General features: G+C 32.4%; 1 long non-coding RNA gene across 1 annotated transcript; it reads right to left on the bottom strand.

Moving 5' to 3' along the window:
• Nucleotides 1-1,071: 1,071 nt before the first annotated feature.
• LOC127715022 (uncharacterized) lies at nucleotides 1,072-7,634 on the bottom strand. The gene is made up of 3 exons (XR_007988075.1): nucleotides 7,544-7,634; nucleotides 5,300-5,493; nucleotides 1,072-1,466 (listed from the first exon to the last, which is right to left on the bottom strand). It is a non-coding gene; the product is annotated as an uncharacterized LOC127715022 (long non-coding RNA).
• Between the last annotated feature and the right edge of the window lie 12,411 nt (nucleotides 7,635-20,045).

The raw sequence follows: 20,045 nt of genomic DNA on the forward strand, positions 1-20,045 counted from the left end.
TAATTGTCCCCGGTGTAAATAGCACCCCATTCTTGTTCACCCTGGGATAAATAAATTTTGGCAAAGATTCTTAAGAATAAAACTTCGCCATAATAAAGAAAAAAAAATTAAATGTAAAAAAAAAATTAAAAAAATTAAAAATAGAAAAATAAATTTTTGAGGACAAACCATTTACAAAAAGATTTAAATAAATTTAACAAAAAAAATGTTTTCCAAAATTTAAAAAGAACAAAATATTTCTAAATTTCTAAAAAATAAAGAAAAAAAAGTATATGACAATGTGCAGCAACATCAACGTTGAAAAAATGTTACACTGAAATTTTAGTATTTTTTCAATTTTACATCCCGGTTTATAAATGAGTAAACTTTTAAGGAATTGTTTGTAAGAAATAAATTCGTTATCTTGACGTAATCAGGGATCTACGGAGTTTTACACCGGTATTGAAAATGCATACAATGCGCCTAAGGGTGAATGATTTTTCCACACCGGTTTAAAACTCTACACCCGTTATTAAACACTGGACACTTTTAATTTGCAAAACACTCATTTGCAAATCCGCCGCCGCCTCTCCTTAGAGCTACAGTGTCGTGTATATAACCAAAATGTGTGGAATTACATGGGATTCAATAAATTCATTGCTTTTCTGCTGTCATTATTATATATATTTTTTTATTTGATTTAGAAAAACATGGGATTTTCAATATCCCATGGGATAATGCAAATCCCATGGGATTGACCATTATCCCATGGGATTTTGGTTAAATTCCATAGGATTTTTTTGGGTCCCATGGGATAATTATAATTGTAGTCCCATGGAAATCCCATGGGACTATAATTATCCCATGGGATTTTTAATATCCCATGGGACAAAATAAAATCCAATTAATCCTATGGGATTCAAATTATAAATATACAGTAATGTGTATGTTACAATGAATTCTGTTTGGTAGTAAATTGTTTTAAGATGAATCTTTTTAGTTGAATATCTTTTTTTCCTTGTAAATGTTAATGCAATCATATTGTTCTATAATTGTTCAAAACTAAACTTTTAAACAACAAAGCAGATAATGTAAGTATCAATATATGTTTATTTATGAATTCTAGAATACTTTTTTGAAACACAATTTTTTCCCATTTGGAATCAATGAAAACTCTATTATTAGGCTTAACATACTAGTAGCTTTTTACATAAATCTAATTTTTTTTCAGGATATCCCTCCATCCAAAAAATTAATAGTTTCTTATCATCCAGCATTGTGTGATCTTAGTGTATAGTCCACTTTTTGGCCATTCAGCACAGAACATTGTCATTATTGTGGTTTTAATATCTTTAGATATTTAATAGAACTTCGATTCATTGACTGAGTGATGAAAATAATAACTGATCTGACATTTGTCTTTGAATTTATTCTGGTCTTGTTTCTGTGTTTTCTCCTTTTATTTTAAGTGATGAATTTTAATCCTTCTGAAAAAGAACCAATAAAATCCGAAGTTATGCATTATAAAAAATTGTTTGCATACATGTAGCAATAACATATGATTTTCAATAAAAATAGCTATGCGGTATGGATTTTACTGATTGTTGAAGGTTGTCCAGTGTCATCAGTTGCTAACCTCCTACATCCTTTGGTTTCTGATGGAGAGTTGTCAAATTAGCAATATACCACATCTTCCTATTCTAATATTATATAACAATCAATTTATGTATTCTTCTTTATAACATTTAGGTATTTTCCCCAGTTATATATATATATATATATATAGATCAATGTTAAAACTTTAGGCAATTACAATAACATTCCATTTTTCACAAGAATTTGCAATATATTATACAAAACGCCAACAATAGAAACAGCACTTCTTTAAGCTTCTGAAGTTCTGAAAGAGTTCCACTTGTGTTTTATTTCAATGAGAAAATACCTTGAACTCTTTTGACATGTTGGAAATTATAACATTGATACAAAAAATTATATTGTTTTTTTTTTGTTTTTTTTTGTGTTGTTCGGTTGCTGTCTCATTTTCATATATGGTTATACATATATACTAAATCTTCTTTTTGTTAACACTTAATTATTAATAGTTAAAAATGGGATATTTTTTATTTTGATAATCTCAAAACATTATTATTCTATCAAATAACTTATTTCCAAGTTCACAAAACACCAATATGTCAGATATTAATTTTAAGACGTGTATAAACATGATCAACAAGCAGTTGACAGGATGTCATGCAAAAATCTCACTAATATTAAACTTTCACAAAAACTCCATACTCAGCGAGTACTATTAAAGTTCTTAGTACAGGACAAATTCCTAGTACAGGACACCATGCCTGGCAAACACTAGCATGTGTCAATGTCTAGTCAATCATGTAATCAGGCTCAAAATCTTAGTTTGGCACTGAATTTGAAAGTTCACCACATAATGAACATGTGTATGAAATTCAACTTCATGGTAAGCTATGTACCTTAACCTAAAACTTTAACCTAAGAATGTACTATAATTTCACATTATGACATTTCTATGTTCAGTGATCCATAAAATCAGGGTAAAAACAGTAATTGTGGTGAATAATGTATAAACAAGAGTGCACACGCTGAAATGTTGCGCCTTCTTTACTAATCATTGATATCATGTTGATAGTCCTAAATATAAAGCTTTACTACAACTATCACATAAACTCAACATGATCCAAGAAAATGAATTCAAGGTCATATAAACCCGACAAGAAATACATGTACACCTTACAATCATTCAATATACTAAATACAGTTGACCTATTGCTTATAGTTTCTAAGAAGCAGATTTAATCAAGAAAACTAAACATTGACCAATGAACCATGGAAATGAGGTGAAAATCTGATGAACCATTCTAGGCAGACATGTACAGCTTACAATCCTTCCATACAACACATTTAGTTGACCTATTGCTTATAGATTAAGAAAAACAGACCAAAACACAAAACCTTAACACTGAGCAATGAACTGTGAAAATGTCAAATAAAACCTGCGAGACTGACATGTACATCATAAAATGTTTCCATACACCAAATATAGTTGACCTATTGCATTTAGTAATAGAAAAAAAGACCAAAACTCAAAAAATTAACTTTGACTACTGAACCATTAAAATGAGGTCAAGGTCAGATGACACCTGCCAGCTAGACATGTACACCTTACAATCATTCCATACACCAAATATAGTAGACCTATTGCATACAGTATAAGAAAAACAGACCAAAACACAAAAACTTAACTATAACCACTGAACCATGAAAATGAGGTCAAGGTCAGATGACACCTGCCAGGTGGTCATGTACATCTTACAGTCCTTCCATACACCGAATATACTAGACCTATTGCTTATAGTATCTGAGATATGGACTTGACCACCAAAACTTAACCTTTAAAAATATAAAAAAGAAGATGTGGTATGATTGCCAATGAGACAACTCTCCACAAGAGACCAAATGACACAGAAATTAACAACTATAGGTCACTGTACGGCCTTCAACAATGAGCAAAGCCCATACCGCACAGTCAGCTATAAAAGGCCCAGAAATGACAATGTAAAACAATTCAAACGAGAAAACTAACGGCCTAATTTATGTACAAAAAAAGAACCAAAAACAAATATGTAACACATAAACAAATGACAACCACTGAATTACAGGCTCCTGACTTGGGACAGGCACATACATACAGAATGTGGCGGGGTTAAACATGTTAGCGTGATCCCAACCCTCCTCCTAACCTGGGACAGTGGTGTAACAGTACAACATAAGAACGAACTATAATAAAATGCTTTGCTGAGCGCAGCCTGATACTACCGCAGAGGTCGATCCCTGAACAGTTGGGGCAATTTGGACACAATATTCAAGCTTGATACTGTCTGAATTTGGATTGTGATCAAATTTTTGACATAATATAGGTTTCTGACACAAAATAAATGTGGTCAAAGATCTTAAAAATCTATTGCGCAATACTTTCAATTGAAGATTTCTTATTGAAACTTTTCAAAAATATTGAAGAAAAAAAAATCCCCCCCCCTTTGGAGTAATTACCCCCAAACTCAATCCAAGCCTTTCCTTTGAGGTATGGAACCTTGTAGTACAATTTTAGAGAGATCCATACACTTAAACACAAGTTATTGTCTAGAAACTAGAAAAATGCTTGTTTTTGGCCCCTTTTTGCCCCTAATTCCTGCATGTTTGGGGCAATTAACCCCAAACTCAATCCCAGCCTTCCCTTTGTGATATGGAACCTTATGGTACAATTTCAGTGAGATCCATACACTTACACACAAGTTATTGTCCGGAAACTACAAAAATGCTTCTTTTTGGCCCCTAATTCCTAAACTGTTAATACCATAACCCCCAAAACTAATCACAACATTCCTTTTGTGGTATTGAATCTTCTTGTAAAATTTCATAGAGATCCATTCACTTAAACTAAAGTTATTGTCCGGAAACCAAATGTGTCTTCGGACGACGACAACGCAGACGACGACGACAACGCAGACGACGACGACAACATCATAGCATTATACGAACCCAAAAAAAAATTTTTGCAGTCGTATTAAAATCAGATGAAAGAGGCTTAACTCATCAGATAGATACAAATACTACAAATACAAGTGGACGTGGCCGGGTACTTGTACATCCAAACAACAAAAAGACACTAAGTACAGATCTGAGAGTACTCGCAGTTACTGACAGCTAGTTCAAAACCACTAACAACTAATAAAAAAAATCATGCATCTAAGACTGTTCTTGTTTACTGATCCATGAAATGAGGTCTAGGTCAAGTGAAAACTCTCTGACGAGCATGAGGACCTTGCAAGGTACGCACATACCAAATATAGTTATCCTATTACTCATAATAAGAGAGAAATTAACATTACAAAAAAACTGAACTTTTTTTCAAGTAGTCACTGAACCATGAAAATGAGTTCAAGGACAATAGACATGTGACAGACAGAATTCGTATCATGAGGCATCTATATACAAAGTATGAAGCATCCAGGTCTTCCACCTTCTAAAATATAAAGCTTTTAGGAAGTTAGCTTATGCCACCGCCGGATCACTATCCCTATGTCGAGCTTTCTGCGACAAAAGTCGCAGGCTCGACAAAAATACATGAACATTTTAAAGTACTAAATTTTGAGTATATACATGTAAAACCACAAGTTACTTACTGAAGTTCATGGTGAACTGTAACCAAAAACTTTAAGTGAATACAATTTAGAGAAAGACAGATGAATGCACAAACACTATCAAAACAGAGCATAAAACTTACCGAACAAGATGTTTTACATTTATTCTTCAGAAGCAGGAAAATTGAAGTGTTTCTTTTCTTTCTCTGCCCTCCATGATATAAACTTCAAATTCATTCATGCAAAATATGAAAATCTGCAAAAGTAGGACCTTGTATCTCAGCTTATCCACATTTTGACTTTTGAACTGCATTGTTCTTTTCATCTTGCTGGCAACCTAAACATAAAAAAAATAATAAACACATAATTCTGGATAAACTTCGTGTATTTATTTTTGTTGAATGGTACAAACAATTTTTTCCAACTTTAAACGAAAACATCATCATTAGAAAGGACGTCATACTAACCTCCGAAATATTCAAACAAACCAAAAGTAATACTTGATTAAGATCTTGTCATAAATGTATAGCATGGATACCTCTTATTTTTGAAGACCATATGTCTATTGCATACTTATATTCCTTTGTACAAGAGTATGCATATTAATATTAAAGATTGATTCTGAGGACTTTAAAATCAAAGACGTAGTGCCATTATCCCCTGAATTCATTACACTATACAATGCCATAAGGCTACTCCAAGTTGTATGCCAATCTTTAACATGTTTAATTAGCATGATTAATTTAAGTTTCATAACTCCATGTGTACACTTTGAGAATCTTACAATACTTTTTATTCTGATTTTCAGAACTTATTGTGAGGTTTTTATTAATGCGACTGACAGCTGTATTGCATTCTTATATCTAATACATATTTATGAGCTGAAGACTACCTCCGGGTGCGTGACTTTCTCGCCGCGTTGAAGACCCGTAAGTGGCCTTCCGCTGTTGTCTGCTCTTTGGTTGGGTTGTTGTCTCTTTGACATATTCCCTATTTCCATTTTCAATTTTATGTATGCAGATTTTTCTTAAATCACAATAATCAATCTCACATTTTTGTCCATTATTCAAAATTAGCAAAAATTAATGCACACAAAAATTAACATTGTTAAAGCTTTTTTTTTAAATTCAAAACAGTTGCCCAAAACCATTAAATTCCTTGTTTGATTTATTTTATATTATTCAAAGCCTTTTATAGCTAGCTAGATGGTATAGCTTTTGCTCATTGTTGCATTTATATTGTTACCTATACCTAACTTGTGCATCCTTTGGTCTCTGGTGGGGATAGGCCTACTGAAGAAGGTTCAACTTGGAATTTGCCGGATAATGAGTATTTATCCAAAAATGTAGAAGATATTCATAACCAAAACCAAAATTATGCTGAAATTAAAGATGTAAATTGTCTGTAACATGTTGTTTCATTTTTATTAGTGAGGTACTGGTGACCTGACGAAATTTATAAACATGAACTTTTGAACTATAGGAGTTACCCTACTGGAGTTTGGATCTAGGTCCATTCGCCCTGATTCACATTCAACCTTAATTACTTGTTAGTCTGAATAAGTTAATATCTGTTTGCCCTGGGTCCATCCGCCCTGATTTTAAATTTTATTTTGTTATCTTGATGTATAATGTTTATTTTTGAATAGAGTATGGTAAAGTTTGTAGAAATTTTGCTCAATATTTATATTGTATTGCTACTACCAGATAATTTACATTATTTTCCTTTGATTTGTACTATAGAATACAGGTATAACATTTTTAATATAATACAACTGAAGACGATTTTACAGTGGCGGATCCAGAAAATTTCATCAGTGATTGCCTAACAGGGGGCCGGCTCCTGTCATGCTTCAGTGATTCCCTATATAATCAACCAAATTTTTTCAAGAAAAGGGGGCCCCAAACTCCTGTCCCCCCCCCTGCCCACTAAATCCGCCTCTCCTTTAAAAAACAACTGAAACCATTATAAACTGCATGTATTTATCTTAATTGAAAACAATTTCTTGAGTTTCTCATTTAGTGGATCCAGAACTTTTCATAAGGGAGGGCCGGCTCCAGTCATGCTTTAGTGATTCCCTAAATAATCAACCAATTTTTTTCCAAAGAAAGGGGGGCCCGGGCCCCCAACCTCCCCCCTGGATCAGCCTATGATATATGTGTTTATATATCTCTCTGATATCCCATTTCAAATCAAATGTGTATTAATAAAACTTTACACTAGAAAAGTAAGGGAAAGTTACTCATTTGGGAAACTTTCAAATTCACAGCATGCCGGTGCCCGTGTTTTCATCACCCTCGTTGTATTGCGGAATAACGATTTAGGCAAATTGAGAAAAACATCATGTCTGTGGTTGATAGTAGTGTGTGTGCATTAATTTTCTATACCTTCTTATTTAATATTTTTCCAATTTTGAGTACTGACGGCAAGTGTTGTAACGTATAGTGTACCAATGTCTTGAGACCAATGTGTTATTTACAAGTGCGATCGAGGAATGCAGGTGAAGAAACTTATCAATTATGTTTATTCTTAAGACAAAAATGAGCCGCCGTAAAATGAACCGTGTCGAGGAGGTTACTGGCACGTAATAGGGCAGAGACATATATACACATATGTGTATATATGTCTCTGTAATAGGGTCATCTCTCGAGAACATTAACTAGTACATTGATAATTTACTATGCAGTCAGTATCCCGAAAAAAAAACGTATGGATGCAAAACGCTTCAGTAGTGGTTTCGGCTGACTACTAATACGTGCACTTTGTCTCAAAATATCCCGGCAGCGTTAAAGTTGAAGTCAGGATCTTGGGAGGGGGGGGGGGGGGTCTTCTTTTTCTGTGTTATTTTTTTTTTTTTAGCTATATTTCTACAAACTTACACTTTTTGATCATTACTCTCTTTCCTCATATTTTAGCATTTCATTATTCTTTAATCTTTATTGTTTGCCCGTTATTCTCTATTCTGTTAACCCCATCCATACCCTCTTATGTGGACTTAAGCTTTCGGTAGTTTATTTTATCCTATTTCTGTCTATGTGAATGTAAATACTTTATTTATCACAAAACAAAAACTTACTAAATATTTTTTTATGAAGTCCTCACCAGTTGCGGATCCAAAAAAATGTCATAAAGAGGCACTAACTGTCATGCATAAAGAGGGGGCCCGCTTCAGTGATTCTCTAAATAATCAACCAATTTTTTCCAAAAAAGGGACGGGCCCCTATGTCCTCACCTTAATCCACCTCTACCCCTTCCCACTTCGTATCATTGAATTCAGATTCAAGATCTCTCTGATTAAAGTAAGTAAGTAAGTCACATTTGCTTATATCAGGTTTTTGAATTGAACTGGCGGATAGTTGTTTCATTACCAATCATACCACATCTCCTTATTTTTTATATATACGAAAGCTTTATTCATATTTTTAGGTGTATTGATGAATGTGTAAAGATGCAGCAATTGTGTAGATACATTTTAACATACAGCACAAGAGATGCAGATTATATAAAACTTATAAGTCGAAGCCATACTGACAACGCCATGGCAAAAACTTAAAAACGACCAAATGACGCACAACAGTCTAAAAAACTTAACTATAGCATACAAAACGCAAACATTTAAAACACATAAGAAGCACCCAGACAGTCAAATAGAAATTTAAAGAATAAATAATTTGTAAAGATTTTCAACTAGGCCTACAGCTATATTTTCTTATCATCTAACAGTAAACATAGGTTCTGGTACTATGTGATAAGTCATTTTTTCATGCAGACCCAGTTTCATTGATACCTTGAACTTAGTGGTTTTATGCATATCAGCCCAGATTGTGTGTGTAATTTTATTAAACAATTCAACAATACACGTTCTAAACAGGTTAAATTCAATTTACAAATTTACAAATTCAGATCTACTGGCATTCAACATCCAATTACTTACTTGCTGTATATTGTCAATCCCGCAACATCGTGAATACGCCATGCGAGGTGTTGGCTATGTTTGATACAGGGTGGCGGCTTCGAAGCGTAGAAAAAAATCCAGGTAAATGAAAGTGTAAAATTTTGTTGTTGAAAATTTTAAGTACTAAATTCCTAAATTTGTACTTAACTCCGTTCTACGGGTAACATGGTTGTTTGATATGAAAATAGGATAAAAAGCATCCGGAAAAATTATCACATTATAAGTATTCGTAAATGGATATGAAAAAACTTAACAAGGAATAAGTATCGGTAAACGGACAGAAAGTCGCAGTACAAAAGTTTAAATTAATTATTTTACAATTGTTTAAATATATAAGAGAATGTTCTTGACGAATTGACTTTATTTATAGATGGTATTTAGTTGAGGAAATGATTAATTCGCTTTCAAATATTTTTTTTTATCATTAACTTATAAAAAGGAGACATGTTTGACAGCATGAAGCCAGTTAATTACCAAACCACTTTGGCAGATTGTTTTCTTAACAATCATTGTTCAATATTAATATTCAAAAATAAATTTTGTTTACAAGTCCGTTTCCTTTTAAAAATGCTTCAGAAAAATACTGAAACGTTTTTAAAATTAAGTTTATTCAAAGAAAAAAATATCCCAAAACTAAATCGTGACTCAAAATTTCCTAATGAAATTGTTAGATTCCAAATATTTAGGAGAAGATTGTATTTGTACTTTATGTAATGGTGGTGATATTGGAGACGCGATTCATTATATTATAGCAAGTTTTTGTACAAATCCTTGATTATAGAATGTTCGGCAATAGACGAAAGTAGACTAACCCTATTTAAACGGGGTTTTGATCTCCAAGGACCCCACATTTTACATCGAATAAGATCTATATTTTTTAACGTTTTCAAATGAAATAACTTGAATTAAAAATTCCCGACTATGTGAAGATTTCTTATATTTCTAAATGGCTTCAATTATTACATACAAAACGAAAAAAAAAACTTTTTTTTGTAAAAACAATATTCATGTATTATTATAATTTTTCCAAGGAAACGCTTTCTTTTCTTTTTTTTTGCAAAGTTTACTTGTATGTGTTTATAACCATCACCAATCAGTCCTAATTATTAAAGATCAAACGACCTAATCAAAATGATGATTGGTATTGAATATGATCATCGGTTATGCATGACGTATCCCAAATAACTTCTTTAATGTTAGTTTGATTTTATCAAAACCAAAATTATAAGATCAATAAACAGCATGCGCCATGAGCGCATGATACGCCCGTCGTCTTGTGTGTGAATTTTTATGCAATAAGCATAAATAGTTTCTGACATACGGCGTGACATGCGAAAACCCCCTTTTTTTTTTTACAAAAAACTCAATATCTCTAAAATAAAACAACGCTCACTAAAACCAGAAGTCCATTACTAGATGTAAAACATATATACATGTCCTGAGTGACTTTTTATGTCCTGTCTGCACTCAGGAGATCCTGAGCGGGTTTCAGACGTACCGTTAATTTATAGGCATATATTTGAAGCTGTTCTTAATTATGTACATTATCTATAGGTATACATGTATCAGACAAAAAACTTTCCAAAGAACTTAGTTCTAGTTATCTTAGGTCCTAGTCACAGGCACTTTTCTCAGAAAAAAAATTTCCTATATACTTCTGAGACAAGTGCCTGTGGTCCTAGTGTGAAATAAATCCACTGGGAATTGGCCTTTTTAAACACAACTATATACACGTTTTCTCAAGGGTTTGTACATGTAAAGTGAAATTATGTTTACTAAATGCGTAGTTACATAAGTTTATTTGCTTTTTTTTTCTTCTTTATCTTATATAAATGATTTTTTTTTTTGAATTTTAACATTTTTTTCTACGAAAAATTTGTAGTGTTGCAATAGGGAATGGACACAGATACTTAACTACATTTAACGAAAGAAATTTTGTGTAATGTCATCAATCTGTATTACACATAGACAGGATGTTCTCTAGATAACTATGGTATTTCTAATACGTTATACACACCCCAGGGTACACGCACTGTCGTAATGGAAAATTACTGCATGCTTTAATTACCTGTAATCAGCCATGTAACAAATCAGTTGACTGACCATGTCATTACAGTTTAAAAAGTTTTTCCTCAGATCAAAACGGAATACTCATTTAAACTTTAAAATTTAAAACTTTAAAAGTATACTTTGACATAATTATGAAGTAAAAGAATTTAACAATTGACTAATCGGATTTTTCCAAAGATTAAGATACAATTATATTTATTATTCTGGGACTGACAGATATATCACATGCACTTGTCTCAGAATTTTATTTCCTATATACCTTTTATTAAAGTATATAGGATTTTTTTTCTGAGACAAGTGCCTGTGAGACATATACATGCATAAGTCCCAGACATATATAATTGTAAATCAAAATGATTTACCTAATTACTGGGAAATAATATAATGTTTCAGTTATGTTGATGTCACAAATACACATGAATTATTTGATGATGCATGCTGGAATTTCTTATCTAAATGCATGACGGTGACCACAGACATATATATATATATATATATATATATATATATATATATATAAACGCCTAAAAAGTGTACACAACAACACCAATAACAAAAAAAGGAACTATAAATGTAATTATTTATAAATATTTCGGATAACAGATATCCTTCATCAGTAAATATGATTGTGATGTTGAATGAATCATTTATCAGTCTACTTAGATTAAACTATACAAATCTTGAAATTTATACAATAAAAATGTCAAACCGAACATCAGGTAAGACGCTTGCACAATTCTAAATATGTGTTAAACACGACATAGGTTATATGACTAATTACAACAGAGAGTTCAAATATATGCTTTAAATAAAAATAATAATGTGCGATATGAACTAGCACAATTCTAAAGCTTTAACGGTGACGACAGTTATGATGTTACAAGAACGATTGCGTCAATAAGAATTCCAAATAAACAGCACTGAACGATCTAAATTTGTAAATATTTCAAATTTGACAACGGTAGAGTAGTTGCAACAGAGTCTGTGTATTTAAACATCGCAAACAAACGGCCGTTAAAATATAATAATAAATTTTGACTAAGGTTAACTAGTTGAACGTGGCTTGGTACTTTTACATCCCTCAAAAAATTAAGCAATTTAAATTGTATATTCAACAGATTTATTTTAGAGATGAGTAAGGTAAAGAAATAGAAACAGAGACTGTAATAAAAAATAATACAACCCAAATGTGAAGCACTGCATGGAGTCGAACTACATCTTTTCATTTATCCCATTTGGTGCCAAAGTTGTTAATTTTCTTATCCAAAATCTTTCCCGAGTGAGTCTATCCTCCCTAGACCAAGCAGAGTTGTGGTCAATGATTGTAATGGTCAGTCGATTGAGATCTGCCTTAGTGTGGCCAGGGGATCTCAAATGTCGACTGAGAGGGAGGTCTGGCTTGCATTGGTAGTCGCTACGATGACCGTTCATTCGTTTGTGAAACGGCTGTTCTGACTCGCCAACATACTGTTTACCACATTTACACTGTAGGAGATACACAACATTTGTAGTCTTGCAATTAACATTGCAAAATATGGTGTATTCTGTACCAGTGGAGTGACTGTTAAAAGTCTGGGTAAGTTATATATATATACATTTACTGATTCTATAATTTCTTGAGAAAAAAAAAATCAGGAGGGAAGTCAGAGGGAAGTGAAACAAACATTTTAAGTTTTTATTAAAAATTGTTGGGAAGACAATAAAATACGACACTGAGTTTTGAAAAAAAAGTTTATGATTGGTCTTGGTATTTTTTTAATAAAGATGCCCCCTTTTTAGCCACACCGACGAATGGAGAATTCCGAATAGGGTCACAAGGTCACATTTTAATATTTAATTGATAGGGGGTGTCGCTGGGGTTCTGTTACCCCACCCTTTTCATATAATTTAGATCTTAAAAATGTATACCTTTTCATATATTGCGTGGGTAAAATTGTAACCTTTTCCCATATTGATTGGGCTTCGTGGGGTGTGTTGGAAAAGTGGAATATTTAAGGCTAAGATTATGTGTGTAATGTTTACTTACGGCGAGACTTTCGGCTGTGAAAAAATGACAGGGCTTTTCATATACAAGTAATTGGAACTTTATCGACCTTATCATATATTTCTGATAGTTTTCCCCTGCACCTATTTCCATATTTTCAAGCAGGAAAAAGTGACCTATTCCAGCGGCACGTCCTATCATCTTGTATCATCTTGTATATAGGAAGTTTACTTTGCTAATCGATGTTCCTGTAATTCAGATTTATATTTATTTGTGAGACCCCCGTCACTATTTATATTCACTCAAAGAAAGGGGTTCTCCGTTACTGGGAAAATCTTATCTGAATCAGGATCAATTTATCGGTTACACTCCCCTATCACCAGTGATTCTTTGTTGTAAGCTGACATTCTGAAAAAAGGTATACTGTTGACTATCAATTTTCACGATAAGTTACAGATGTCGACTCGGACTACTGCAAAAGACAATAATTCAGTTCACTGATTTAGATTGAATAGTGGTTCGGTTAATCCCCTCTTCCCCAAACAAGTAAGAATTAGGTTAATCTTTTGGTAGTCCAAATAATTATGACGTCTTGCAAGGCTATTTTAATTTTTTTTCTATCTATCTATCTATCTTCATATTTCCGCACTCAGTCACAACTTTGACTATTACGTGCCCAGAAAAAAGTTAAAATAGCCTTGCAAGACGTCATAATTATTTGGACTAACCTTTTGGCAAATATGGTCGTACCACAGGGGTTTGTTACAATTTACCGGGTTTTCTATCCTTACGAATCCTGATAAACTAACCAGGCCAGGTGATAAAAAATCTGTCTCCCCTTTTTATCCCACCAGAATATCAAAAGGTTGTCTCCTTACACCTACATGGCAAAAATATATACAAATATGGTATCATGACAATGTGACGGCTCTTCAACAGAAACTAAAGACGTAGAAGTTAACAACTATATAGGTCACCGTACAGATTTCAACAATGGGCTAAAAAGGCAAACTGCGTAATAAGCTACAAAAGGCCAAAATAGATGACAAGGGTAGAAATGTCCAGAATGTTGAAAAAAAAATCTACTGTCCATTTTAGATCTTGGGTAAACTCCTTATATTATACTGCCTGGTCTGGTGGTAGCGTGTTCACCTCAAGTGCAGAAGGTTGTTTATTTTGAACCCAACCGGGTAAAACCAAAGACTTTAAAGTTGGTATTTGCTGCTTCTCCCTTAAGCACGCTGTATTATTAAGGTGTAAGAGCAAATACTGGTTTGTTCAGAGTCAGAATAATGTGTCAAGGTAAGGTGACATGTCTCTCAGAGAACTAGTGTAAGAGATAATTTAGTCCTGGTAAAAATAATGAAAATTGTCTGGTCATGCAGACAAATATAACTAGTATTAAAAGTCCATGGATACAGAATTTACTAGTATATTTAGTCCGATGTCAGTAATTTATGTCCCCAGACTAATTTTCCTAGTCCATGACATCACTATTCCGAGGTAAAAATGTCCAGTTTTTATACGACCGCAAAAAAATTTTTGTGGTCGTATATTGGTATGACGTTGGCGTCGTCGTCATCGTCCCGCGTCGTCGTCCGAAGACACTTTAGTTTAAGTGAATGGATCTCAATGAAATTTTACCATAAGGTTCAATACCACAAAAGGAAGGTGGGGATTGATTTTGGGGGTTATGGTACCAACAGTTAAGGAATTAGGGGCCAAAAAGGGGCCAAAAATAAGCATTTTTGTAACTTCCAGACATAACTTGTGTGTAAGTGTATGGATCTCTCTGACATCTTCGTAAATAGTACTTACAGTAGGACAACCGGATGTGCCTTTTTGGCCAAAATGTGATTCGGCGGCGCTCAGTAGTCCTACGCCGAAAATTGGACTATTTTGGACGTCAAAAGAAAAATGGCGCGCTTTTGTAAATTTTTTTCGTTTGTTTGCGGCAAAGTACCGACGATAAATACTGTTGATTGTAAGCACATTTATATGAGAAAAATATATGAATTTACATATTATTTTCATTTTTGAACATTAAAATAAATGGACATCTCATTTTTTTATATCTGAACATAGAATTTCGGATATTGATTTTCTGCACTGTAGGATAAAATGGCTATATTAAAAATGGGAACAAAAAAATACCTATCCTTCGATTTTCTAAAAATTTTTACATCCTATTCTCGCTAGTTTTTGGCATCGAAATTCGTAAAGAACAGGAGTGTTCAAGCCAAGGCAAAAATTTGTTCCCATTTTAATGCAGGAGTCTCATTTTTTCTAAGTTTTTCATAGCAAGTGCGGTAGATTTAGAAATTGTTAGCGTTTTAGTGTAAATATGAAGTATTAACTGCACTGAAGTGAAATGATGAATCCTTGGTACCTATATTCCTTGAAATAAAACCATATGTAATGAAAAAATTAATTTAAAAACAAAAATTCTAGAAATAGTTGTGGAATATTTTTTTGTCCTTTTCTCGCTAACGTTACGGCTCAGCCTCAATAAGTAGCTAATTCCAAAAATTGGTCGCCTCAAATTTTTTCATACATTTCTGCAATAATCCTGGGTAAATATTGTATGCTTTTTTAGAATTTTAGACAATTCTATCGATTAGATATGGAGAAAAACAATATTGATTTTAAGAGTATAAATCACGGAGGGGTGACTTGGTTTTTCACCTTTTCATTTAAAAATATTTTTTTTTATGAAATTCTTCGCCTCAATTTTTTTCAAATTTAATTCTTATGATCCTGAATATATAAAGCATATCTGGTATAAAATTTGTCTAATTCTACGGAGCAGAAAAAATGTAATGACAAAATGAATTTTGGGTTCCGACCAGTCACAACATAACGTCAGAAAGGGGCGGCGGTCGGACATAAAACACTAAGACTGCTATTACATTCCAGCTGTAACTATTTTGTTTCTTTTCCAAATGTTCAAAAAATTATTATCTTTCCCTTTCAAAACCATAATAAATCGTACCGCTTTAATTAAACCGGAATTATTTGGTATTCGTACCGCAAGAGAACTGAATTGTACATATTATATTTCCTTCGTTTCCGGTAGAAAAAAATTGTTGGTGGCTGTAAAATTTTTCCGATAATCTTTTTAGAATCAAAACGCCAATCGATCGCACTATCCTGAACTTCCTCAGTAACAACCCAATCGATCGCACTAACCTGAACTTCCTCAGTAAAAATAACGCTACACGTAATTTGTCAATTTAGCGTTCTTGTCAGTAATTTTATCTGCTGGTCCAACAAGTGGTTGTTCTTCAAACTTGTAGTTGTAATATTTAATCGGCGCTCATTTTCTCTTTACCTTTCAACTGTTTTTTTAATAATAGAACACGTTTACACTTAGAAATCAGGTTAACACTTATTGAAAATCTGATCTTATATATATTGGTGATTTGATTGGTAGTTCCTTTGACTTAAGAAGAACAGGTTTTGATACAATGTGTGTGTGGTAATATTTTAATTTTGTTTTGGCTCTGATACACCTTATCGCTATTCCCGCTTGACCCGAGAATCTGTCCCGCTCGAACTTTTGACGTCATAGAACAATCACTTTTCCATTGTGGCGTCAGATATTTTCTATTATGACGTCAACATTTTACGGGAACTTGTGTGATGTCCAGTAATGGCGGATAAATAGCGATAAGGTGTATTCTGACTGAGGCTTATTATGATATAATGATATATATTTTATATTGTAATGTCTCATTGTTGACTTAATTACTTCAATCATTCTACTTGATTTATATGGGTCCTGTAATTCATGTAATTTGGTAAATAAAATATTCTATTCTATTCTATATTAAAAAGATAAATTGGATACTTTTGAAATACTATTTTTTTTGCTATAAAAAATACATATAATTAAAATGAGCTTTCAGTTCAGCGTGGAAGATTTCCCACCCCTCATTAACCCAGTTGACAAAATGGGCATCCAAAAATCTCTTTATAATTTTAAATTCTCCAATAAGTTACCAAAAAATTTTGTTGATACTAAACTCGCTGTAACAGTAAATAATCCAATTGCTAAAACAGAAACTAACAGAAATTCCAAACAAATTTTGAGACCAAAGGTTAAAAATTGTACTACTGCAAAGCTGTGTCCAGTTTCTAATATTGGTAGCAGCTTAAAATATGTTCCCAAAATCAACATGAATACTTGTAGTACTGTGTCTGACTTTTACACAGTTTCTACAAAAAATTTCTTTGATTTATTATCAATCTCTGACATGAAAGAAAACTGTTATTATGATAAAATGCATGAACCAGGAGAAATTCCTCATGAAAAGAAAAACATAATTCCAGCTAATCACAGACTTCATAATATAAATGATAAAAGAAAACGTCTTCATATCCAAGCCTTTGGTAAATCTCTAACATTTAATACATTCCATAAAACTATATCAATAACAAGCCTCAAATCATTTGTTGAAAAACACACTGGAATAAAAAAAACAAAAAAACATTTTAGGTTAAAAAATGGTCTCACATTATCCACCATGAAGCCAGTCATTTGTGAAGATGGTCTGAAAATTGATTTATATCAACCTGGATTGGGGGGTGTTAAAGGTTCAAATTTTCACCCTGAAAGAGAATGTGGTCCATGCAGAATATGCCAAAACACAGCATTTATTCTTATCGCCATTTGTTAAAAAATGAACAATCTGACATAGCTATAAATTATATACAACAAAAATATGGACTTGTTGAAAATGACTGTATTTGCAAGGCTTGTTTTCTTAAGTCAGAGAGAGTAGCTAGTAGCAAGAGAAATGAGCAAGATGTACCAATTATCAAAAAGAAAAAGGTTCAATGTACATTACATTCTCTAAAGATGTGCTCCCCTGACATATCTCATTTACGTCCCTCGCCCATTTCTCTGGATAAAATAAATTCTGTTTTTGACACAAATATGACTGATTATGAAGGATTTGAGATTTTTCTTTGTGATTCCCATTTTATGAAGGCTACAAGGTTTGAATCCTCACATGACAAATGCACAATCTGTAACTCTATTTTAAAGAGAAAATACAAATTGAGGTTTGACAAGATGGACAAATTACTTTACTACTTTCAAGACAAAAATTTGACCCCTGTTGATTTATCTAAAAATTCAGATATATGCAAACAATGTTTTTCTTCTATAACAAACTTTTTTGATAGTGATGCTTTTGTTGAGATATTAAGCCGTGAAAAGATCATAGACATTTTGACAAAAGCCAGTAACAGCTCCCTTCCAATCTATTTTGATAATAATAGTACTAAATGTTTTGAAAAACTTATTAAAATTTGCAATGATCTTCTGGAGAGAAAAGCACTTCTTATTTCAGACATTGTGCAGTGTTATAAAGATTTTGGGGGGAATTTTGTCTCAGATCAGTTGAGAAATCAAAACCGTTTATTATGTAACAAATTAAACACATTATTCGGTGATTCCATCAACTGTAAATATGACCGACAAGGTACTATAATACTAATGAAAGGACTTAATATTGTTTCCTGTCTTATTGATTCATTAGCTGAATTGAAGAAATTTAAAACATGTACTTCACATGATGAAAATACACTTGAAGAAAAAGTACAAATTCATGATGCAAATGTTTTGAAAAATGCTGCAGAAATTATCAAATTAAAAATACAAACATCTTGTAAAAATATTACAAATAGTTCAAATAGAAACTTGTCAAATTTTAAATTCCACAACTTCATAGAAAATACTATTGACCCAATATTGTGGAATTTCTTGTGTGCCTTAATAGGACAAGAAACAGAATTACAGCTTCCTTTTGGGGAGAATTCAATAAGTGATGATTCTGTTCAGTTTTCTCAAATTTTTAATATTTGTTGTTGTTTAATCTACAACAGAGATTCTAAATGTAACAAATTTCAAATGTTAATAGCTGACATCATTGACAAGTTTACCAATTCTTCTACTGATTGCTTCAACCTTTTAAATAAATTTGGTATATGTGTTTCTAAACAGACTTATGAGAGATATCAAACTCAAATTGTTGAAGAAAGGAAATCCAATTCAGTAAATTCCTCAAAATGTCAGTTCCAAATAGCATCTGTAGATAATATTAATAAAAGATCATCTTATTCTGCTGTTAAGTCTACAGATGCACATCATGGTTTTGATGGAACCTCAATACAATTGGTTATACCGAAGCCTTCAATAGAATTATTGCCTGAGGAAAAGCAACAGTATTTAAAAGGAAATATTTATTTGTATGGTAAAGATGAGTATTGTTCCATCAATTTATTTCAAGATAATGATTCCAAAGTTATTTCCCTTTACAAATCAATTGCCATTTTGATGAATTATGGTATACTTACATCTGAAAGAGATAATGATGGTATTTGCACTTCTGATATTGAAAAAATTATGGAAAACTGCCTAACAAATACAGTAATGGATCAATCTCTGAGAGAAATATTATCAGATCCTTTTTACTTAAGTGATGAAAACTTTTCTAAAGTTTAAAAATATTCTCAAGATGAGCACATAAACCATGAATTGTATCTTTTTAATATCAGAAGAGAGGCAGATTTAGTAGATTTAGCTGCTGTATCATTTGCTACAGGTTGCTGTATTTATATCTATGAAATGAACACAAACAATCCCTTAAACCAAAATCACTTACACCTCAAGAAGAAAATAAATCCCATGTTTTTAACCAATCATTCTTTCCACATTGTGGAAGTTGATGGAAAATATTGTCCTTTAATAAATCATAGGTTATACTTTGACAGTGTTATTTTTCTCATGTCAAAGAATATAACTGATGTTTCAGATTTCAGAAAGTATAATTGTTTTCATAAAAAATTGTCCAGTATTTCAGCCATTTGCGCT

The sequence above is a fragment of the Mytilus californianus genome, unplaced genomic scaffold (assembly GCF_021869535.1).
Source record: "Mytilus californianus isolate M0D057914Y unplaced genomic scaffold, xbMytCali1.0.p SCAF_9, whole genome shotgun sequence".
In the NCBI taxonomy this organism is placed as follows: Eukaryota; Metazoa; Mollusca; class Bivalvia; order Mytilida; family Mytilidae; genus Mytilus; species Mytilus californianus.